Source organism: Elgaria multicarinata, chromosome 3 (assembly GCF_023053635.1).
Source record: "Elgaria multicarinata webbii isolate HBS135686 ecotype San Diego chromosome 3, rElgMul1.1.pri, whole genome shotgun sequence".
Classification (NCBI taxonomy): domain Eukaryota; kingdom Metazoa; phylum Chordata; class Lepidosauria; order Squamata; family Anguidae; genus Elgaria; species Elgaria multicarinata.
In genome coordinates this window covers 109,030,139-109,055,076 of record NC_086173.1, presented here as the reverse complement: position 1 = coordinate 109,055,076, position 24,938 = coordinate 109,030,139, and the positions used below count along the sequence as shown (strand labels likewise).

Genomic DNA, 24,938 nt, shown 5'->3' with positions numbered 1-24,938 from the left:
TAAATAAGTTGCCAGGGGGTGGGGTGTTGGCTTTGTAAGGAAGGAGGAGGGTATGCATGGAATACCAGGAAAGGGCAGCCTCGATGTACGTGGTAGAAGAAACACAAGAGGGGCCATGAAGAGAAAACCACACAGTCCCCTGAGATTTCTGAGACTTTCGGAGTTCTCTCTACAGCTACAGACTGTGAGACAGTGATGTGGGACAATGAGATATTCTCAATGCTTTTTTAAAAATGAAACAACCATGGTAGTTTAAAACTGGGAATGGAGAAAGAAGGTCCCCTTAACTTTTGGTTGTGACGATTGCTCCCCCAACTGTTTGACTTCCTTGTGGGGGGAAATACAAGGGATCTCATAAATTTCTTATACACAGGTACGAAAGCCATGGGTGGGGGACCACTTTAACCAGACAAAGTGTGAAGACTGAAATGGTTAAGCCCCATACTCCAACTTTGCACTCCCTACTGCAGATTTTAATTGTTGCTTTATGGTTAAAAAAAATACTTGGTCACAAGGAAGAATCACAGAACTGGTCGTATCTTATAGTTTCAGTCCTATGAAGCCATTTGTTCCGTGCATATTTGGGGAGGTGTGGCAGGGTGGGAAAAGGCACCATCCAATCCTGAGTTGAAAACCATTTTACAGAAGTGGATACCTAAGTCATCTCTTTAGGCTATATCAGAAAGCAGATAAGCTGCAGGGTATGGCTAATTTGAATTTCTATTTCCCTGAAATTAACATAACTCACATAGCACTGTCACAATTATCATAGATGCCAAATTACAGTTGATGGACACATTTAATTTGAAATATATTTATTCAGGAAACCAAAACTTGGCAGGTTTTAAAGTACTTTGTAATACTGAAATCATGAGTGTTTAAGATCGAAGATGTTCTCTTCTTTTCCTCCTATGGGTGAATTCACACATTCATGTTAATCACTTGATAACTGCAACATCAAGGGACTGCTTGCACTTGGGGAACAGCCATCACAGACTAAATACTCATACCGTGGTGCTTCCAGGCAAAGGGCTCCTAGCACTACCATTCAAACAGATCATGCAGCTATTCCGCCTGCAGGCACCATGATATGAGTGTTTGGTCTGTGATGGCTGTTTTTTGGAAGCACCAAAAAAGATGGAAGCAGCAAGTGGGAATACACAAAAGGGTTACAAATGAAAAGTGTTGTCTAGACTGTCTGAAAAATTCCATGAAAGAGGAAGGATCATTTTACAATAGCAGCTTCGTCTGGAAGCACTAGCAGAGAACAACAGGCAATATGCCTGCCTGTGTGAATAATTTCCTAGCTTCTTCTCGCATTCATCTTTGCATATGTTCTAGTTTTGCTATGGCTGCAAAAGGATAGTGTTATAGTACTACCTGTATGCACCAAAGCATCTTCCAAAAAAGTGTATTGCTAATTATCAACCAGCAAGATAGCAAGTAAGTGTTCAGTCAGGTGGGACTTCGGGATTCACAGTGTTGAATTCATAGACTTTGTCCTGGCAAAGATTGCCTGGTATGCAGATGATATGCTTAGTCATGAGGCAAAGAGGTGGCTTCTGTATGTCTGTGAAGCATCACCAACTATTAGCTGATTCTAGGAGTTCATTAATGAGATTTTTAATGTAGCTGTCCATGCCTGCTAGTGAATAGCATAAATAACGTGCTTGTATACATGAGACAAGGAATTTTTCAAGAAGACTGTTATAGTGTCACCCTTCTGAAGGGCCAATACATCAGGGTATCTCAGTATGATGTGGGCTTGCTGGCAAAGAAGGCACTGTTATATGCTGCTGATACTGCTTTACCCAGCAAGTCCCACTCACAATAAATCCTATACTGGCATTATCACATGCCAGGCTACAACATTGTATAACAGCCAGTGGAAAGCGTAATTTAAAACATTTATCTGCCTTCAAAGTCTGCAAATGGTTCAAGCAAGGGCCAGGAGATAACTATAGGATTTTAACATTAGAAACTTGGGGTTCACAAGCTTAGAATTATTTCTTAGCTTTAGAGTAAAACCACATGTGTGCCAAATTTGCTGTTTATCCTATGTGTGTTATTACTCACCATGCATACAGGCACAGTTGCAGGGCTGATTTCCAAATATAGCTGTCATCTGCTTTTTTGGTGGCATATTATTTCTATGAATGTTGCAAGTGGTGATGCCTGTGCAAATGCACTGGTATGTCTACTGGGGGAACCCAGTAAAAGCACCAACTTTGGCAGATTAACAGTGCAATCCTATGCAGGTTTAGAAAGAAAAAAGTCCTACAACTTCTGTCTAAACATGCGTAGGATTGCACCTTAAGGCTGTAATCCTATACTCACTTACTCCCCAATGAGGGAGTGAGCTTCATTTGCTTCCATGGGACTTACTTCAGAATAGACATGTATAGAATTGCCCTGTAAATGAGTATGCAAATCTGCCCTAGATTTCCAATTGGTGATTTGTGAAAGTAGTTATAATCTTCCACTTCAAAGGCTTTTTATGTGCATAAAAAAGATAAAGGATTCAATCCATAGAGTCTCTTTGTATGTGCCCAAAGGCTTACAAGCACACAGTGTCAATCTTACATTTTCAAAAAGCAATCCTTGATTACCACATTTCAAGCTGTGTTTTTATGCCACATAGCAAATAGAAAGTAAGTAAGTAAGTAAGTAAGTTGTGGTCCTGAAGAAAATTCTCTGTTTCTATAGAATCTCCCTCAGAAAAAAGGTGTTGCATAAATAACGATTCATAAATATTTTAGAGCTAGTAATGTGCCACACTTTCAAGAACTTTTATTTTTATTTTCCAACTGCACAAGGAAGACCTAACCCTAAACCAAAGTCTCACCTGTGCAATGTGGTGGTATCTCACATTGGTTAGCATTGCAAAATAAGTTGCAGTGAAATCTCTTTCACTCACCCTGTGATGGAAACTTTGTGACTTCAAAGAGTATATTACATAGTTTTCCATTGATTTCAAGGATGCAACACCAGCCCTTGCCCCCAGCATCTTATATACTGGGCGCTGGTGCAGAGTCCAATGGACCTATTTTGATAAATTATTTCAGTAATCATGTTAAAGCACGTTGTACACTGAAAAATGCTGCAGAACAATAGCAAGCCAATGTTAGTAGTCTCAATATGTACATATGCTTTACTGAATCATATGAGCTTTATTGGATCAGTGCTAAAGATGTTGTTGCTTGAAAGACCAAGCCATCAAGTTCTGCATAGTTTTTCTCAACTGGGATAAAAGCTATTAGAGTAAAATTTTAGTTATCTGGTATCAGTAGCGAACGTGCACACACACATATCAATCAATGAGATTTTTTTTCCCAAATGAAAATGTGTAGCATCCCAGATTTCACCTTCTGAAATCAACAGAAGAAATGTCTCATAATTCCTATTTCTGGAAATTGTATTATAATAGATGTCTCTATCTACATATAACCAGAAATATAAGGAAATAGACATTCATGAGAGGCTTACTTTTTGCTAAAAATGTCTACAAAGTGTACAGTACCATGGAAAGGACTCTCCATGATTATACAAAACACTGAGAAGATAGGAAATAAATGATATGTGATTGAAAGCAAACATATTTGGAAATTCCATTGGAAGTCAACACACTTATTTTTCCTAGAAATTCAGTCCTACACACACTTCTTTGGGACTTACTTCTGAGTAAATGCACATGAAACTGAGTTGTAAATGGCGTTAGGATTACGGTGTTGGGAACATCAAGAATCAAAGTTATGCATTTTTCTGGGCAAATTCACACATGGCATTTATCCTGTGTAGAGATAGTATATCTCTATCATTGTTGTAAATCACCCAGAGAGCTTTAGCAATTAGGAACTATAGACATGAAATAAATAAAGTATATTGGGGAAAATGCATTTTATTTATTTATTTATTTATTATTATTTATTACTATTGCATTTTCAAGTGTGAAAAATTCACAAATGTTTATTTTGCCATGGATACACAGGCACCAAGTACTTGCCTTAATTGTGTACTTAAATTGATTTTGTTATGGGCATGTGCTCCTAGTTTTCTCTGGATATGGTCTCAGATGTTATCATCACCTGAAACTTCACATTAAAGAGCTGATTTACAGATCACATACTGAGTGTACCTCTACTGATATCTTTGCCCCCTAATCTTTATTTTTCCTCTCCTCAGAAACATTGCATTACACTTTTTTTAAATTGTCTTGGTTAAATTCTGAAGTGATTATCTGAAAATAAGCACATATTTTTGAACAGAGGTTATTATATTACCTACCATCATAATTCTTGTTAGCGATAAGGATAGGGCATTTCATAAAAATAAACTTTGAAAATTAATATCACATCTCTTGTTTGTTAAAAGCCGCCATTAAGTGTAATTATGCCTTTTTTTTTTACATGAGGAGGTCCAAGCTCCAAGAAAGAAACAGTTTCCTCATCTTATCAAACTGCTACCAGAAGAAACCAGTCTTCTGCCACAGCAGTATTAAATTATGACCTTGTTACCATGTTAGATCATAACTCATATATATTGCCTCAAAGTTACGACACTATCAGGAACTTGCAGTCTCTAGTGTATAATGCCCTAGGGAGAAATGACAGTGGGAAACTTACAAAACGCTCCTGCAGACTTGGGATATGACACTAAGGCATCATATATTTCACAACATATAATCTCTGTTGTGGCAGGGTTATACTTCAAACCCCATTTAAGCTCCTTGTTGTGGTTAAGGAGCCAGAGAAAAAAATTGATTTTAAAAACACACACGAATCAACTGTTTCAGCCAAGTGAGAAAACAAAACTTTCTCCCCATCATCTGGCCTTCACTCATACAGTACCATCGCAGGTACAGGTGCTTTAAGTTTCCAGCAACATAAATGTGGACAACAGTGGATAAGTTTCCTTGGTCAAACCATCTTGCTTTATGGGCAGAGGTGACGATGGCACAGTCCTATGAAGGCACACTTGAACGCCTCAGCTCCATGTAGTACCTACAAATGAACACTTCCATCCCACATTAAAAACCAGTACCACAGACTTCTAAAACGAACACATTGAGAACTCCCATTAATAACTTCTCATTCCATTGTGAGCAGGATCCATTAATCAAATATGACCAAAAGCAGGCTAAGATGGTTCTCTGGAAGTTTTATCCCATTCTTTCTGAAGGCTTACATGATAATCCACATATAATGCCTGTCTTTAAGTCTCCTTTACTACGTTATTGGATTCCTTTAACCTGAACAGCATTGCCCACTTTCAAGTGTCCACGCACCCATCCCACCCCCTAACTTACATATCCATTAACCATTAGTTAACAGATTGGGGGTGTGCGCGAGCACACAGATACACACACTTCGCATAGAAACAGCATTCCTTTCCATTCACCCCACATAGCGAGGTCAGGGTCTTTTCTTCCCGCAGAACTCACCTAAGATGAACCCAAATACCACAAAACCCACTGCCTGCTCCTTGTACCCGCAAGCCCCCTCTCTTTCCTTAACTTACACAAGAGTAGAACTTTCTGACCGAGAGCGATTGTGCTGAACTCGGCTGCCCCAGACGCCCATTCCCCCTATGTGGAGCAGAACTCACTCCCTTTTATCTGGCTTTGCTCTACTGCCCCTCTTGTACCCCATTAAGGCAAAATTCCCTTTGAATTTCTACCCAGCACAGCCCCTAGAGGTAAAGCCAGTGCGGAAATGGCCCCGCTTGCCCCTTTATATCTCCCCACGATTCTCTCACTCCTTCCCCGTTCCCTCTGGGCAAAGGCGCGCGCGCGCCCCCAAGGACAGCGCTGCCTATAGCGCCGCACCGTCAGCCGCGAGACGCAGCCCCTCATCAGGCAGGCAGGCAAGCAAGCAAGCACACACGGCGACGCCGACGACGCAGCCCCCTTGGCTTTCCCTGTCCCGCCGCGCCGCCAGAGGCTCTCGCTGCCTCTTTCGCTCACACACTGACCTGGCGCTGTCAACGCAGCAGGAGAAACTCTTCCCGTCTAGTGGCATGAACTCCCCCTCCCGGCCCGTCCTATGGGCAGGCACCGCCCCTCCGGCCCGCGGCGGCGCGGCTTCCCCGCCCTCCAGCCAACCCCCGCGTCTCTCCCGCCCGCCTTTCTACCCACCCCGTGGACAGGGGTAGCAGCCCCCCGAGTGGAACTGGCCGGGCTGAGGCAGTTCGTGCCTGTCTGCTGGGCGAGAGCCAAGGCAAGGGAGGGAGGAAGGCATGAGGGGAAGAAATGCCCGGGGCACGTGGAGCGGCAGTGGGAGCTTGTGGTGCGCTGTAGGGAACGCGGGAAGCCGCTCTCAGGCTATCGCAGGCGCACCGGAAACGTGGGGTGGCAAGGGATGAAGAGCGAGAGAAGCGCAGCGTACGGCTTTCCAGACAGGGCGCCGAACGATGGCTACGCGGGGTGCGGGGGGGCGTGAAGAGTGAACGCGGCGGGGCCGCAGGGAATCAGCGTGGTGGTCGCTGCGCTTCGAGAGACCCTCAGTGCTCCCGTCCCACGCACCTGGCTGCCCCCGTGGACCCAATCCTCTTGACTAGGGGAGGGCGCTAGCTCCTTCCCGTTGCCTTCTCTGCTCGCTCCCCCAAGAGAACTGTAGGGATTACTTTCGGGGGAGCAGGTAGACTGGGCCTATTCGGAAGTTTTCCAGGGCAGAGTTTTGTCACCGTTGGCCCCTCTCATTGGGAAGTGGAAAGACACAGAACTAGTATTGATACAAGATGCCAACATTTCTTTCCGGTTTCCCCCTGTGTGTTTCCTGGTGCTCTTCTTCCTCACTGCTTCAGGCAGCTTGTTTTCTTTCCCCACCCCATTATAAAGTCATCCAGGAGCAGTGTTTGGACACTAAGATTGGAGTTTTGGTGTTCTGCTGTTTGTTGTAATATCATCGGTAGTCTTGAAGTATTCAGAAATATCACATGTTTATACGTCTTCAAGATTCCTCCCACACACACGGACATGCATCTTTTCTGTCCATTTAATCTTTGTTTATTGTGTTGTGATTATTATAAATTGCTAATTAAGGTTCTATGCAACAGACAATATGCTGATTACTTGTTCGTTGCATAGAGCCTTAATTAGTAAGCATCTGGAAGGTACACCCCTGCCGATCCAGGTTTTTAGAAAGAATAAAGAGAGAGCTCTTCAATTTCATTTTGCACACTGCCATTCTTCCTAGGTTGTGAACTGTAACATTGGATCCAGCGATACCGTGTTTCCTATACCAGGAGGTTGCCAGCCCCTCCTTTCCCTTGATGAAAGTACACCAACCATTATGCATTACCCACAGGTCAAGGCCCTACCTACGAAATCAAAAGGAATTGAATCTCTGGAGAAGGGGTGGCTACTGCTCCTCAATGGAAGCTACGCTGGAGTCAGTGTGTAGATGTGAGAATGAGTGGAGGAATCTGATGCTCCTTGCTTGGTCCTGAGTAGTGGAGGTAGCTACAAGGAGAAGCTGCAGCCACTTCAGTTCTCTCTGGGTTGTGGGGCGATTGGGATTGGGCTCATTACAGCTCATTACATGCTCAGGGTGTCTTGCTGCTTGTCCTCCTAAACTCCACCATCTCCAGCCTCTTTGTGGATACTGTAAGCACTGGGATAGGGCCCAGCAGTAGGCCCAGTTGCCTACTGCTTATTGTTCTAGTGGGAGACAGCAAGCAATGGAGTGGAAGGAGTGGCTCTTCCTTGCCACTGCTGCTGCTTGCTTGCAAGCCCAGGAAGCAGCCACATCTGGCCACACCCTCTCAATCACTGCTGCCTAGAGGGAGAGGGCAAGCATGCGAAAGGAGGGGGGCAAAACAATCCATGGTGTGTTCTTGCTGGTAGTGGTGGCTGCTGCTCTTGAATGCAGCTAGTCAGCGGTTGGCACTGGTGGAGCCTCAAGAGGCCTCAGGGCTACGGTACCAACCTCTGATGTCAGCCCTGGCTGATACCAGGAAGCATTACTAATTATGAGGCATTAATTGCTTTAAATCTGAAATGGAAAAGGAGGATCTAAAGAACAAAGTCTGCTGAAAATGCAATTTTATAATTTTAAAGAAGCCCCTATGTGTTGTGGTGAAGAAACAACACTCTGCACATGCTCAGCAATAATCTTGTGATAAGTGTGTTCCCATCAAACTAGAAACCTGAGGCTAGAAGCCCTGTCTGTTCATATGAACCTATGAAGAGGAAGTGGGTGCTGCTATCTCTGTAATCTGTAATCAAACACACCCTTCAGAACCCTCCCAGCGTTACTTATGGGAAAGGAGTTAACATACCAGGACTAGCTCAAGTGACTGCAATGGATGAGATACTAATGATTGTCAATAGAATGCTCACAGGAACCAAAGGGTTACTTCTGGACTCTGGGACATTTTGTGTTGCACAGTTGTTCTCTTATCCTTGGAGAAGCACTTTTGATGCATGGATAGTTCTGATTCCTCAGAGTTGAAAACATGATGGCTCTGATCAAGCTAAAGTTAGTTGTGTCTTGCAGCCTGATCCTTATGGGACTTACTTCTCAGCAGAGTTCAGTGGGAGTTACCTCTGAGATGCATAGGATTGCATTGTAGATCCTGATAAAAACAATGGGATTTGAGTTACTCATATCCAACACTTCTTTCAATGGTTTTAATGGGTCATCAGTCACAAGCCTGTGTGTGTTTAGAATTAAGTCCTATTGACTTCACAACCAACGTTACCTTTGGATTAGGGCCAAATTTTGTTGCAGGGGGATGAGTTGCATTTCTATCCACTTGTATTAGGCAATAAATTATGTGTATAATGTAGGTGTTCCCAATTAATAAAGCAGCAATTTAAAAAAAGTCAGTAAAAACTGCATACAGTACACACCAGTTTTTTAAAAAGTCATTCTCCTCCCCCACCCCACCCCAGCAACAGACAGACATGACTACTCCTCTGGAAATTTCCCCTTTTCTAAGATGATGCTTGCTTGTGCATTATTTAAAAACAAAGAAAACATGTTTCTTCAGAACTATTAGTTTCCCCGTAAATATATGAACATTCAATCTGTGGACGGTGAATTGTCTCAAAATCATATGATAAATGGACTAAGTTTTCTTGCCTTGGGTGACAACAACCCTAATAAAATGTGGTTGCAGAAGGGGTCAGAAATTCCCATGACTTGAAAAGCAACGTAAATGCCCACCAACCCCTCTGTAATTTGCGAATTGTTTGTGAGAGATGTTTTCTTTAATCCAACAAACATTAGTTAGAATCGAAATGCTCCCCCAATGAAAAGTTGAAGTGCAGGAGTGCACATACAGTTCTTAAAAGCAATTTAGAGGCAAACAGGATCTAGACTATCCTGCCCAGTTATTAACTATACTACCTACCATGGACTAATTTTTAGAATTTAAATCTTTATGTGCTTCTCCTCTTCAGGGCTAGGTGCACCTCGCCCATGATTTGGCAGTGCTCAGATTATTTTTATTCAAAGTATTTTTAAGCTGCTCCTCAGCCAAAAAGACTCTCAGACTCGCTTATGTATATTCAGTCAAACAAGACGGTCCCTGCCTGCAGCCTTATAGTCAAAAAAAGGCACAAAACACAAGGAAAAAAGAATGGGTAGGGAAGAGAAGGGGAGATTAATTCTTTCAATGGGGTTTACCCTCCTTCAGCAATGGCTCTGCTTGCCCTCTGTCAGCTCAGCTTGTTGGAATGGCTACTGGTCCTGACAATGGAGGCACTTTTATGAGGGAGGTCTTCCAGCACGGTGGCTAGTATGCCCTGCTCTCCTTCTCAGCTTCCTCAGACCAGCACTTATATTGACTAAATCATAAGACTAGTACAACCAATCTGGCTAAAGTTGTAAATATTGCAATGTAATAGGGATCAGAATATTACAGTCTGATTCTTTCTGTATTTATTCAGAATGTGTTTACTTACTTTAATGGGACTCACTGCATAATGATGCAGCCTTACAGTGGAATCCTTTTTAATTGCCTATGTACAGAGGCATGTCCCACTAAGTTAAATTAGGCTTATTCCCAGATTAGTATCTTGTCTAAATAGATAATATTTATCTTTTGGAGAGCATGTTTTTAAATCTCATTTTCTTTACCATAATGCTTCCTTTTCATTAACGGAAAAATAAAGATTTGCAGGGACGATATTGATATATATATTTTAATCATTTAACTTGGCAAAATGATGTTTTTAATCCATCAGTGCTGTAGTTTTTGTAACTGAGTCCAACAAATATAAGCATAAAACTCTGGTATGCTAAATGCATCCCAGAGACGATATTAATGTTTTTCTTAGAAAAGGAATTCTGGATTTGGACTATACCAAAAATTTAACCTCTATGCCAAATAGAAAATAAATTGAATTTCTCATTTACTCACTGAACTCTTGAGAGTGAGCAGACAATTTTTCTTATTTTTTATTGTTAAAATTGCTTACACAACTAAGATATCATGGGAACGCCTTAAAGAGTGAATTACTGACACAAAAATAATTTACATGGATTAACCAGCACTTTAAGTGAAATGCACTCAACCAGTGATTATTTATGTTGACTTCATAATCAGCGTTGTAGTGCAATCCTATACATGTCTACTCAGAAGAAAGTCTCATTGGGTTCAATAGGACTTACTCCCAGAGAAGTGGGTGCTGGATTGCAGCCACAGGCTGGGAGTAAACCTAACTGAAATCACTGTTTTTACTTAAACATGGACAAGAAAACTATGCTAGGCTGCAGTCCGATATTCACTTACCTTTAAACTTTGTAAACTGTCCAGAGAGCTTCGGCTATGGGGCGGTATATAAATGTAATAAATAAATACCTGGGAGTAAATTCTACTGAACTTAATATGAGTAGTCATGTATAGGATTTTGTTGTTAGTTTTCTCTGGAAATTAACTCAGCATAGCACACTTTGTGACTACATTCTGCCCAAACCCAGATGGGGCCATGCTGTCTCATTTATTGATCTGCACATTTCTTTGATACTTTCTTAGGTCATTAGTTTATATTAATTCCATTTGCCATGCATGGAGTGAGTATGTGATAATTAGGTTCAATAGGGGCTTGAATTGGGATTTTAGAAAACAGAGCAGCATGAGTCATAAAAATGACATGTGTGTGTGTGTGTGTGTGTGTGTGTCATGTTCCCTTTTCATTCTCCAGCAACTCAGTCTTGAGGTCTACTACTCAGTGTTGCTCTTGCTTCTCATGGGTTTCAATGAATTTATTGAAAGCAGGCATAAATTATACTTTAAAGGCCTCACATATTATTCCTTTGTACTTTGGTTTATATTACATGTATGTCATCAAGTGTGCCTGTATCTTGCCGCTGGAAAATTAAATTTAGACTTTCCCTCAAAATCACCTTACTAATTAAAGTATGTTGCTTTTATTAACCATTTAGTAATATTTTTGTAGACATTTTCCTCAAGAATGCGTAAGACTTTATATATGGATAATTTCTAGGAATACATTCACTAACTCTTGAAAGATCAAGCTCAGACATGTAAACTACCTCTTTTCAGCCATTTGGCCTTGCAATGATTCATGATATGAAAGAATGTTTTAAAATGTGCTGCTTGCTTTCAAAGTCATCCTGCATTCAAGATGCCCTTAGGGGCAGAAATCAGTCTTGGAATACCCTTGATGTCTTGGATGTCACTTGAAGGTTCAGATGGACCTCAAATATGCCTCATTAAAGCAACTGAATATCAAGCTTTTAAACGATATGCTACATTTGCTTTATAATGGCATTCCACTTCCAGCTAAGGCAATCCTTGGATTACAGAGCTGAATATTCCAAAAATACTCAGCTCAACTTGAAATTATACCATGGCCTACAGCCTTCTATGTAGATTTAAGGTGCTCCCAGATGAACAGTTCCTACTATTACCAATCAAAAGGCATTGGGCAGCTATTCCTCTTTTCCTCCTTGACAGACTTTTTCTTTTAGAGGGAAAAAAAAAGACACGGTGGGAAAATACAGGAGGATGACAAATGGAAGATGACAGCATATTCCCCCCCCCCCTAAAATTTCATGTTTGAGGCACAATAGAATTTTGAATGGATAATAAAAGCCTCTTCTGGAAGCATCCAAAAATAGATATAGATAATATTTACATACCACTATTTATTCAAAATGTCACAGGTACTCACAAGTTAAAATCAACAACAATAACATGCAATGCAACAATTAAAGCCAAGTAACAATTAAGCAGCAGCAAAATCCAAAAGGCCAACAGTAGGTCATAGTTACTCAGACAGATCTCAGTCAAAAGTCTCCAAATAATTTCCGAAAAATAATACTTTTTCTTCAGAAAAAAAGTAGAGAGGGGAAATCACTCTCAAAAGGAAGTGCCAAAGCATCAGGACTGACAATGTGAGAGTTCAATCTCCATAGAAGATGGAATCTGGAACAAAGCCTCATCAGAACACCTCAAGTGTATGGGATGTTCCTTGAAATAAGGAGGATCCAAGCCAGCACTTCAGGTCTGGAGACAAACTGACAGCCAGTGCAGATACTTCAAACAGGTGACATATGAGGCAGCCCCATGTAGAACATGTTAAAGTAGCCTAATCTGAGAGTCACTATGGCATGAGCTATAGTGGCCAACTCTCTGTCTTCCAGCAGTGGCGGTACTTTGTCAAAACTGATAAAAACCAACAACACTTTGTGTTATAGTCACAACTTAGGCATCTGAGAGCACAGCTGAGTCAAACAGTCCGCCCCAGACCATGAACCTGTTCCTTACACTGGAGTAGGACTCCGTTCAGGGCAGGCATATCCCATAATCCCGTGCTATTACCCTTTGTTAGCTGAACTGAGTGAGTTTGTTCACCTTCATCAAGTCCACCACTGATCACAGACACATCAGACTTTCAAGGTCTGCACTAACTTACTAACTTACCTAGATTTGATGAAAATAGAAATAAAGCTGGGTGTTGTCAATATGCTAATGAAACCAGTCTCTAAACCACCTAATGACCTTTCTTAATATTTTCATGTTAATGTTAAACAGGATGGAAAACAATATTGAACTTGATGAACTTCATAGGATAATGTTGTTGTTCCCACCCCATTGGGAGGAACAACGGTCCCCTAGCACCACCTTCTGAAACCTAGCCACCATGAGAGAGTGGAATCATCGCAAAGTGATACCTCCTATCCTACAAGGCAGTCCAGAAGGATACCTTCACCGCCGGTATGGAAGGCCACTGAGAGGTCCAGGAGAAGTCACCCTTTCCCCCCCTCAATCTCAAATCCAGGCCACCACTAGACTGAAATGGATCAAGATAATCTGTTTTATCCATAATCTTGAATAGCTATCTGTGGAGGGGGCTGCTAAAACACATATGTTACTTTTCCAGTACAATTTTCTTTCAGTCTTGAACTTTGTATATCTACAGTACACAAACATTTAATTGTATTTTTAAAATGGTTACAAAATAGATTAGCAGTATCCAACTGCAATCACTTCATTTTATGCGATGTAGAAATAATCTGCATTCCCTTTTCCATCAGCACACAGTCTTAACAGGATATACGGAATAATAAGCAGGCAAACCAAGGAGTGGTAACCAGTAATATAACAGTAAAGACAACTGAATTTGCATGTTCAGGCTTTACGGTTGTAGTTCTAAACAGGTCACTAGCCACATTACTGCCCCTCCTTTCTTTACACAAAACTTATCAAGAAAGCTATCAGCGTGCACTGCAACTTTAAATGTGCTCTCAGAAACCTAGGTACACAGCAGAAATGGAGTTGTTAACTAGACAGTTACAGTATGCTAAGTTATAACTACTGTTCCTTAATAAAGAAACAAGTAAATAAGTGGGGGAAAACATACCCAAATCCAGTTCAGACATGCCCCAAAGAAGTCATCTCATCCAAAATCAGGAGATTATCCATTTTACAAGCATGACATCACATGAACAAGCTCTTATCATTCAAATTCCACTTTGAAAATTTAAACTCGTCTAGATGTATTTATTATCACTGTTTTGTTGTGTCCTGAAGGCAGGACATGGCCATATCCTAGCTACTGAGATCTGCTTTTTAAAAGAAAATACATTCATTGTCAAAACACCTGGCTGTTTAGCTGGAAATAGAGTAACTATTTCTTGCACAGTTATTTAAGAACAGTCTAATTAACTAAATAATTCAACATTTTTTTCTTATAGAGTAACACATAATAATTAGTGAAAGACATGTCTGGAAATAGGGAGATAATAGACATGGGACTTTGAAAGGCAAAAGAGTGTAGCTATATTATGGAAAATTGAAAGACATTGTGCTGGGAATAATTTAGTGGCCACAATCCATGGGAATCCTCTTCCATGAAAGCCTGCTGAATTACTAAAAGTTGTACAAGAGCAATAATGATGACAAGAACATGGTAAAGCCCTTTGGCTGTATGACTGCTTAGAATTCAGCCCTTATAATAATGTAATAATTTTGCAATAACAGTTTATGTGTATAAGCATTTCCAGTGAGGTAGCTGTGTTAGTCGGTTCCAGCAAAAGCAATGAAGGATCTTGTGGACCCGTAAAGATGATCACATTTAATATTGCATAATCTTTTGTGGAGTACAGCCCACTTCAATGACGTTTAGAGAAAATTTGGGAAATGTGTGAATGATGGGAATTGCAGTCCAACTCATCGGGAGGCACCAGGTTGGAGAAGTCTGTTATAAATTATAGCTCAATCCTACGTGTGTTTACTCAGAAATAAGTCCTGTTTCCCCCCCACACACCTAAAACTTACTTCTTTAAACTGTACTTCTATTCACACTTACCAAGGGAGTAAACGCCACTGAAAAAAATGGGACTTACTTCTGATAGACGTGTATAGGATTGCACTAAAACTCTCACTATCTTCTTTTTTCTAGGCATCCTCAGGATACCTCTGACATTAAACATGATGGCCAATGGTCAATTGCCAATGCTTTGGTAATAAAGAGCTCTCTGCAGGATCCTTTCTTTCCTTCCTTCTTTTCTTCTTACATGAATCCTTCCCCACTTTCTTTATTTGTTCTAATCGTACTATGCTGTGATTGCCTGAATCAGACAAACCATGGTTAGTGCTGCTAACTAGGAATTGTCTCCAACCATTATTTGAAGCCATAGTTTGAACTGGATCCTCAAACCATGATGTGCAGGCACTAATCAGTGTCTGGCAACTTAGATGTCCTGTCAAACTATGGATAGAGCAAATCGGTAAATGGATCAGGGAATCTGCCTCTGAGAGACAAAAGGAAGGAGCGCAGCAGGTTTGTGGAGTAATCCGAATTGCCATCTATTGTTTGGCGATAATGTGCTTTCACAACTGAACCAGGCAATGGCTTCTAATGCTGCAATCCTATACAATTTACCTGAGAATAAGTCCCATCAAACTCAGTGGATGTTACTTCTGAGTAGAAATGTATAGAATTGCACTGTAAACCTGTGATCTTACAGTAGTGAAAGGTTGACGATGACGATGACAATGATGATGGTGATTTATATGTTACCTTTCCACAAATGTCAACAAGGCAGTGTAGAACAATTCAAATGAAAGCAATGATACATAAAAACATAAAAGAAATACAACCATATTAAAACTTTAAAATAATGCGAAACAACATTAAAACCCTCTACCCACAACCGAAAAGGCCAAATTAAAGTGATGTGAATAGCTGAGAATGGGGCCAATCTTGGCTCTGGAGAGAAAGTGTTCCACAATTTGGAAGTGATGTAGGAGAAAGCCCTTTCATGCCTTCCCAACAACCAGAGCCTATCCTCAAAAGGGCCTCCCCTGCAGATCTTAATAACTAGGCAAGTTAATAACGAGACAAGCAATCCCAGAGATAGCTAGGCCTTAAGCTATTTTAGGGCACAATCCTATGTGTGTTTAGACAGGGGAGGAAAAGCCCTACAACTCTCAGCATTACCCAGCTAGCCATGATGACTGGAAAATACTAGGAGTTGTAGAGCTTTTTTATGCCTAAACATGCATAGAATTGTGCCATTAAAGCTTCAAGATCAACTCCTTAAACTGAGCCCAAAAAAAACCATTGGCAACCAGAACAAATCTTTCAAAACAGTAGTGATATGACAGAAATGTAATAAAGACTGTAATAAATAATGTAATACAATGTAATAAATAAATAAATAAATAAATAAATACAGTCACAATCGCATGTACCAGTTAGCGACCTTATGGCCACATTGGGCACCAACGGAAGCTTCTAGACACTCTTCAAGGGTAGCCCTGCAAAGAGTACATTGCGGTAGTTTGTTTATCTTGGCATGTCTTTCAGATATCTCAGCCTGGCTGCTTCATCGTCGTTTGAAACTTAATATGGCAAAAACTGAACTGCTTGTTTTTCCTCCTAAACCTTCTCCTCACCTCTCATTCTCTCTTACTGTCAACGATGTCACGCTTACTCCGGTCAAGGAAGCTCGTAGTCTTGGCTTTATATTTGATTCCTCGCTCTCCTTTACTCCTCATATCGAGGCAGTAGCTAAATCCTGTCGCTTCTTCCTGTATAATATTGCCAGGATTCGACCATTTTTGTCTGTCTCTTCTGCCAAGACTCTCGTTCACGCACTGGTTATCTCTCGGTTGGACTACTGCAACCTTCTTCTCTCTGGCCTTCCTTCGTCTCACATCAGTCCGCTGGTCTCTGTCCACCACTCTGCCGCTAAGATCATCTTCTTGGCCCGCCGCTCTGACCATGTCACTCCACTTCTGAAATCTCTTCATTGGCTTCCAATTCACTCCAGAATCCAATATAAACTTCTCCTGCTGACCTTCAAAGCTCTTCACGGTCTAGCTCCTGCCTATCTCTCCTCTCTCATCTCACACTATTGCCCCGCTTGTGCTCTCCGCTCCTCTGATGCCATGCTTCTCGCCTGCCCCAGGACCTCCACTTCCCTTACTCGGCTTCGTCCTTTTTCTTCTGCTGCCCCTTACGCCTGGAACGCTCTTCCAGAACACTTGAGAACTACAAACTCAATCACAGCTTTTAAAACTCAGCTAAAAACTTTTCTTTTCCCTATAGCTTTTAAATATTGAGTTTGTTCTAACTCCATACTGTTAGCTTCACCCTACCCGGTGCCTGTTTACACTTCCCTGTGCCTGTTTGCATTCTCCTTCCCTCTTTATTGTTTACTACAACTTATTAGATTGTAAGCCTATGCGGCAGGGTCTTGCTATTTACTGTGTTATCTGTACAGCACCATGTACATTGATGGTGCTATATAAATAAAATAATAATAATAATAATAATAATAATAATAATAATAATAATAATAATAATAATAATACATTTCTATACCGCCCAATAGCCGGAGCTTTCTGGGCAGTTCACAAAAAAAGTTCTAATAGTGAGAGATGTCAGTGATTGCCAGGAGGGTCAAATTTAATATGCAGGATACGTTTGAGCAATTATATCATGCTCATCTCATCTTGGCCACTCAAGCAGCATTTTTATCTCATTTTAGATTTTGATAAGGCAATAATTTACAGATTTGGAACAAAAGAACTGCATCACAATCCTCTGTGGCTGATGATACTTATTCCTAAATTTAGGTTGGATACATATAGGAAATGGAGGTTAAAGACTGATATAATCCTCCCTATCTTTAATATTCTACCTCCAGTTCATATTTAATCATTTTGATATTTCCCATTGTGTCTTCCTATAAATTTTCCTCATACATTCCGCAGTTTTAATAGGCATAAATAACTGAGCATATCAACCTCCGTGTTCTGGAATGAATTGGAAATTATCTAGCCAAACTTCCAGCATCTAGAGGACAATCTTACACTCTAGTAGGCTAACAGTAAATCAAATAAAATCATTCTGGCTGTGTAATACGTGCTGTTCTAAAAGTGAAAAGGTTTACTTTAAAGTACGTTGAACAAACCGTTGCTGGTTTTGCTCTCTATATTGACACTGTGAGAGTATCTGCCTTACCTTTTTCTGTTCCTGGAGCAGTAGATTTGTTAGTGTACTTTTCACACATCACAAAACTGGTCCAAGATAAGGACTCACAGGGTCCATTTTGTGACATATAAAAGGACAGAAATGAGGCAACATTATTTCCTGCTAAAGAAAACCTTCAGCTAGAGCCATAAGTCACATTGACATCTCATGCAATGGATCTACATTTACCAAGCAGTTGTTTTTGACAATCTGCCCTTTTTTAACAAGATAAAGGCGTTATACAGGTTGTAGTTTATGGCAGGTTAGGCAATATTATTAGCAAACCAGGAGCTATTTTTCCAGAGAAGAATATTGCAGTAATTTGCAGGAAGTAACCTTTTTGTTCCAAAACAGCTGTTGTCATTGAACACTATTATATCTAAAACAATTCTAATTATCTTTGGTAACTTTTAAGTATTTGGCATCACTCCATTATTGTTCATTTAACTGCTTTTTAAGCGCACTAGGACATTTGCCCATGATGTACTTGCAACCCCACCTTTGACCTTGGTTTTCAGTTCGGTGACATAACCAGTTCTGTATTCAGTGAGTTGTGGTTAATGTGCACAAGGTCTGAAAAAAAAAGTGTTTTAGAGAGGACCTGTGAATTATATTATTAATAAAACAATGCAATTCAGTTTCAGTTTGTCCTTAATGTGTGGTTGTGAAGATCAAAATGGAGTTACTGAATGAACTATTGTGAACTTCTACAGTGTCCTCGGAAATGTGTGCCGACAGCCTGATAAATCTTAAATCAGGGTGGAAGGAATTAAAATAATAGTGGGGCATCCTGAAAACAAGGCCTTAGCTAGACCTAAGGTTTATCCCGGGATCGTCCCGGGGTCATCCCTGCCTGCTCCCAGGATATCTTGTGTGTCATTTACATGAACAGGGATGACCACGGGACGATCCCAGGATAAACTTTAGGTCTAGCTAAGGCCTCACTTACCTCTGAAAATTCCTTTTGAGTGCTGTATTTTGTCATAGTAAGCAATTGCTCATCATATTGCAAAGGCATATTATGGTGCGTCATCCTAAAACCAGGCATTTTTCAAAATTAACCATCAAATTGAAGATACATTGTGGCACATGGTAGAGTTTACACACAAAAATCCATAACAACCATGAAAACTACAGGCTTATACAGTTGTAAACAGGGTTATGATAGCATATTTTATTAAAGGCCAAGGACTTTGGCCTCATCAAGAAAAGCACCCAAGTATTGGTTTAAAAGCACATAAAAGAACCAATTTATCTTTTACAAGTTTACTCATCACAGTTCCTGGATCTACGGACACATACTTAGTACATTTTTTTTTTTAAAAAAAGAACACCTCTGTGTAGGACCTAGCATGAAATCCATGTGTATTTCAATATGTGCACAACATTGTGCCAGGAAGAAGTCATAATTGGTCATGGATTTTCCGTGCATGTGCAACATGAGTACTTGCACTGAGTGGCCTCTATGGTCGCGCCAGCCCTGATTGTGGTCTACTGTCACCTGCATCATGTCCCCAAATGTCAGCTGCTTACCACTTACCATTTTCTTTATGGAAAAAAAACTACATACTTATGGCATAAAGTATCCCAAGAATCTATTTTTTTCATTGAAGGTGTCTTTATGACCATGAAACCAAGCAACTTTGGGGGGCGGGGGATATAAAATGTCCCTATGGGTACTTCCAAAGAAAACTGGCCTAGGATGTAATCCTATAGACACAAAAAAATCCTACAACTTCCAGCATTTCCCAGCTGTGAGTTGTAGGACTTTTTCTGTCTAAACATGCATAAGATTGTGCCCCCAGAGAAGCATAAGTATTCTGGATGTCAGTGGTTTGGCGCAAACCATGGGACTTCACTGGGGAACATTTACCTCACTAGAGACAGATTTGTGATGTGGCTAGAAGGAATATAGCTCCACAAGACCAACAATTTTAGATCTTAGTAACAATATTTATTTATTTATTGCATTTATATACTGCCCCATAGCCGAAGCTTTCTGGGCAGTTTACAAAAGTTTAAAACAGTAAACATTAAAAACAAATATACAAAATTCAAAACTATAAGAAGCATAAAAACAACAGTATCCTTGTAAAAACAGCTATTCTGGGATCAGTTAGAAACAAACACAACAATAAAGTTTTCCCATAATTTTACCTTAACAATTGATAATACTTTTCTGATATCTTCATTTGATGCCACAGACACACAGTTGTTCATGGGACATATTAGGGCCCCAGAATACATTAGAAATGCCTTGGAGTAGTAATACCCCCCACAAACATGTTTGTGGTTTGTTTGTTTTTACAAGCTCTGCATAAAGGGCTAAACTCATAACTACTATTAGAACTAAAGAGGTATATATGGGAATAAAAGTTTTATTGAAAATTGGCCTATTCTTGTTAAATCATGGGATAATTAATATGCAGGAAAAGGTGCAACCATATGATATATCAAGAACTTTCCGAAGAGGAAATAGTAAGTAAAGTGGTATGGTAATTTAAGTTAATATGATTGGAATAATAATATTGAGGATTGTGTACTGGTCTGCCTTGCTTACCATCATATTGGTTGGCTCAATTGTCTCCTTCCTTCCTTGAACTTGGGCATTATGGGATAAAAGAAGGTGGGTTCTTTTATGTAAGATCCACTTACACACCAAAGCCTTCTTGAATAAAAAGGTCTTGCCTGGCAGTGAAAGGACAGCAACGAGGAAGCCAACCTAGCCTCACTCAACAGGGAATTCCACATCCTGGGAGCAGCCACCAAGAAGGCCCTCTCTCACATCGCCACCAAACACAGTTCAGAAGGCAGCACCTCTTGCAAACATTAGCACCACATATTAATTACAATGAACAAACTCTTCTTAAAAGTGCCATGGGATAATGCTCTGGTAACAGAACTCACGAGTTGAACTTGAAATTTGTAGCTAAAAAGTCCACTTTATAAATCACAGTGAGAATACTGCAGCATATTGAATGTAGGGCAACACAGATGAGTAAAAGATAAACACCATTAGCAGAGAGAGCACCAGCTCCCTTACCAACCATTGAAGTCATCAGGGGGCATGCTCCTGGTCACTCCACATGGACCTATGGCCTGCTTGGAGAGAAGAGCCTTCAGCATGGTGCCCCCCTTCCTATGGAACTCCCTGCCTCTGGAAGTCAGGCAGGCACCAACACAATGTTGTTTTTTTGGTGCCTCCTCTTTTCCTGGAAGCCTTCCTTGGTTGACCAGCCACGGTTTTATTGGCATTCTCTTTTTAAAAGAAGAATTTAATACTGTGTTTTATTCTTTTTATCTTTCACTGTTTAGGTGTGCAAATAAATACATAAATACATAAATCTTCCACTTGGCAATGTAATGCGATAAGTGTTGAACTGACACTTGTCAGTGTCCTCCTCCCATTTCAGACCAGTTACGGGAGGTGCACAAATCTCCCTTCCATGTACTTCCGAGCCCTTAATTTTGAGCACATTTCTCCTCCATTTATTTCCCAGCCTTTATCCCCAACAATATTTTTTTTTAAAGGAAGCCCTAAAAGAGTGATTGAACGGGACGGAGCAAACGGGGCACCCACACCAGCAGTACTTGCAATCCCCACCACCACCGCTCAATAGGGCTTCATTCACTCTGTCCCATGCAGCTGCCTTCTCGAGTTTGATAAAAACTTGTTTTGCACGCATCTACCAAAGCACAGTAATTGCTGCATTAACCACTCTGAAATGGAGCTGGGAAAAGGGGATGGGGGAGTTAATAACTCCCCTTTCTCCGGGAAATGTTGGAAAAGTTGAGTGTACTGAAAAGTGTCAGTTCATTACATAGCAAAAGGGGAGATATTGCCTCCCATTTTTGCTACACTCACTCCATTCACCTCCCCTCTCCCCATTTTTGGTGCTTCAGAATTGCGCAACTGGGTCCCTCCATTCTCTTACTATTATTTCTCCCCTGGACCTTCACAACTGTGTGAAAATTAGCCTATATGCAGCTTCATCTTGACAATTTCCTTGTATGTTACTTCCTCCACTTCCTTGCTCCCTTTGACAGCTGAAACATACAATGAAGAGAGCCAGTGTGGTGTAGTGGCTAGAGTATCAGACTAGGAGTCGAGAGATCCAGGTTCTAGTCCCCACTCGGCCATGGAAACCCATTGGGTGACTTTGGGCCAGTCACAGACTCTCAGAACAACCCACCTCACAGGGTTGTTGTTGTGAGGATAAAGTGGAGAGGAGGAGGATTATGTACGCCGCCTTGGGTTCCTTGCAGGAAAAAAGGTGGGATATAAATGCATAAATAAATAAATAAATAAATAAATAAATAAATAAAGGAAGGAAGGAAGGAAGGAAGGAAGGAAGTTGACCAGGTAAAACTACCCATTACAGAAAGCTGAATCTGTGCTCTTCTGCATTGAAAAAGAATGACTATCTATCTATCTATCTATCTATCTATCTATCTATCTAATTACAAACCTATTTATGCAATTTTGAGGCACCAGATTTTTGATTTTTTTAATGTTGTGAATAAGTATCTGTCCTTCCAAAGTGCTGTTTGGGCATCGGTAGAGGGGAAGTTCCTGGTGAGGGAGCTCTATACAGGCTTTTTTTGCTGCCCTTGCCAAGCGGCACTGTAGCCAATTCTGGCAACCCACAATAAAAGCGCTTTGCTGGGTTTGGATGATCCAATAACCCAGCATGGGTTGTTGTAGGGTATGAACAGCTTTTCAGGGTGGCTCTTTCGCAATAATTACCCACTCTGCAGAAAACGCCCTGGGTTTGAACAACATGACAATTCCCATGGCTGGCTGCTCATGGTGGGTTGTCATGTCATGCGAACTGAGTCACTGATATCAATCAGCTGCAATACCATAAACAGCTGACAAGGATTTACTTATACAGGGGAAAAAGTCTTAGCAGTTTCCATATTGGCATTTTCCCTCCCATCTTGTAATTCCATAATCTTGTTTCAATAACTACTGAACTAGCATGGAAGCTGTCCCATGTGTCCCTTTACAAAGTACAAAAAAATACAGAATGCTTTTCCCATAATTAATTTCCCAATGAAACATGTCCCTGGGCCCATATTTAAAGCAGAGTTACACTGGATAACTTCCAGCCCTCAGGAATCTTTGCAAATCAAACCAAAACCCTTTATTGTGTTAGTACTGTTGCTTCATTTGTGCCATTTTACGGGGGTGGGGTGCATGTGTGTGTTTCTTTTTTACAGCTAGGGTTCTTCCAGGCATCCCTGAACCTAAAATTACTTCATATTTGCACCCTCATTTACCAACTACATTTTAATTCTGCCCTTCTTCCAAGGACTTCAGGGTCCCCGTTTTATCTTCACAAGCCTGTGAGGTAGATTTGGCTGAGAGGAAGTGCTTGGCCAAAGGTCAACAGGGCTGGTGCCAGGCTATTTTGCACCCTAGGCAAGGTGAGCTGCTTTCACCCCCCCACCCCCAGCATACCCCCACCCCTACCCCACTGTACCCCCACCCCCCACCCCCACCCCAGGTAGGCGGAGACAGCCGGGGATGGAGGCCGTGTTACATTACCTTTCCCTCGCCAGAAGTCAGAATGTGCATCCCGGCTTAGCTTTCCGGCTTTCCTTGTATGTATTATTTATTTTTATTTATTTATTTATTATTGCATTTATATCCCGCCTTTTTTCCTCCAAGGAACCCGTCAGCATACATAATCCTCCTCCTCTCCATTTTTATCCTCACAACAACAATCCTGTGAGGTAGGTTGGCCCAAAGTCACCCAGTTGCTTTCCATGGCTGAGTGGTGACTAGAACCTGGATCTCCCAACTTCCAGTCCAACGCTCTAGCCACTACACCACACTGGCTCTCAATATCATGATAAGTATGACTAAACTTTTAACATAACAAGAATGGAATAAATCATTTACAAGGGACTGGGAAGTAGTGACAAGACAGGGCAGCAATGCATGGAGGGATAAGTAGAACTAACATCTTCCCTCCATAGCAACAGAAGTAGTCAGCAACTATGGGTAGAGTAACGGTAATCACATAGTTCAACACAAGCCACACACTAATTTATATTGCCATATGTTAGCACCCATTTAAGAGGTCGGCCACCTTTCCCACATGGTAAATTCATTGTCTGTATTCATCCAAAGCCTGAGCTATTTCTATATGATTGTAGGACGACTTCTCCTCCTTCTCTTCAGGCAATAAAATGACCAAAGACATTTTCTTGCCTGAGGTGAAGCACAAAACGACACCTTCCCCATGTACAAAAGCTGACTAGATTGGTAGTGGAATCTTCATTCAACTCTGGCAACAGGACTGCATCTTCCACTACCCTTGAGGACAGTAGGCCAGCTTAGGGGGACACAAAGCAGGCCACAGGGCACATACAGCTATCTGTTACCCACCCCATAGCTTCTCCTGCCTGAGGCAGCGCCCCTCACTCTGTTTAATGGCAAGGCCAGCCTTGCTGAAAATGAATGATGAAACCAGTGTTCCAGTTCCTTTTGGAAGTGAACTGTGAAACTGGTGGTCCAAATCCATTTAAGCAGAGATGTGAAGTGCTGGGGGGGGGGGGGAAATGACCCAACTCCATTTCTGTTTTTGAATGTGAACATTTTACTCAAATTATCCTAGAACCATCAGATAGGATCTCATGGTGCAGTGTCACATTTGAAGCACCCATTCACCCCATTAATAAATAAATAAGAGTTTTTAATTATTGTTTCCCAATAGATTATTATTTTCATTTGTTTTTAAAGAATAGGAACATGTTAAAAAGATGAGCAATGACTGGTGTTTTCTACATAATTGTTGTGTTCCAGATTCTACCCATTTGATCTAAGATTCCCTGATTTTCCAATACATTACTGTTAAAGATACAGGAGCCCTGTCCTCCTTTTCATATGGTCACCCTAATCTGTGTCCCAGTTTGCACGAGGTGCAGCATTACCGAAGACATATAGATGACGGCCTTGACCAACCTGCAATAA

General features: G+C 41.0%; 1 protein-coding gene across 4 annotated transcripts in view; it reads right to left on the bottom strand.

Moving 5' to 3' along the window:
• Nucleotides 1-6,000, bottom strand: part of PPARG (peroxisome proliferator activated receptor gamma) — a 74,484-nt gene extending 68,484 nt beyond the window's left edge. The window contains exon 1 of one of the 4 annotated variants that reach the window (XM_063121224.1): nt 5,971-6,000. The gene's annotated coding sequence lies outside the window, so the exon portion shown is untranslated. Of the gene's footprint in view, nt 1-2,917; nt 3,033-5,229; nt 5,260-5,517; nt 5,537-5,970 lie in introns of those variants that run through there. The other 3 variants (XM_063121226.1, XM_063121223.1, XM_063121225.1) reach the window with 3 other exon arrangements.
• Nucleotides 6,001-24,938: the final 18,938 nt, after the last annotated feature.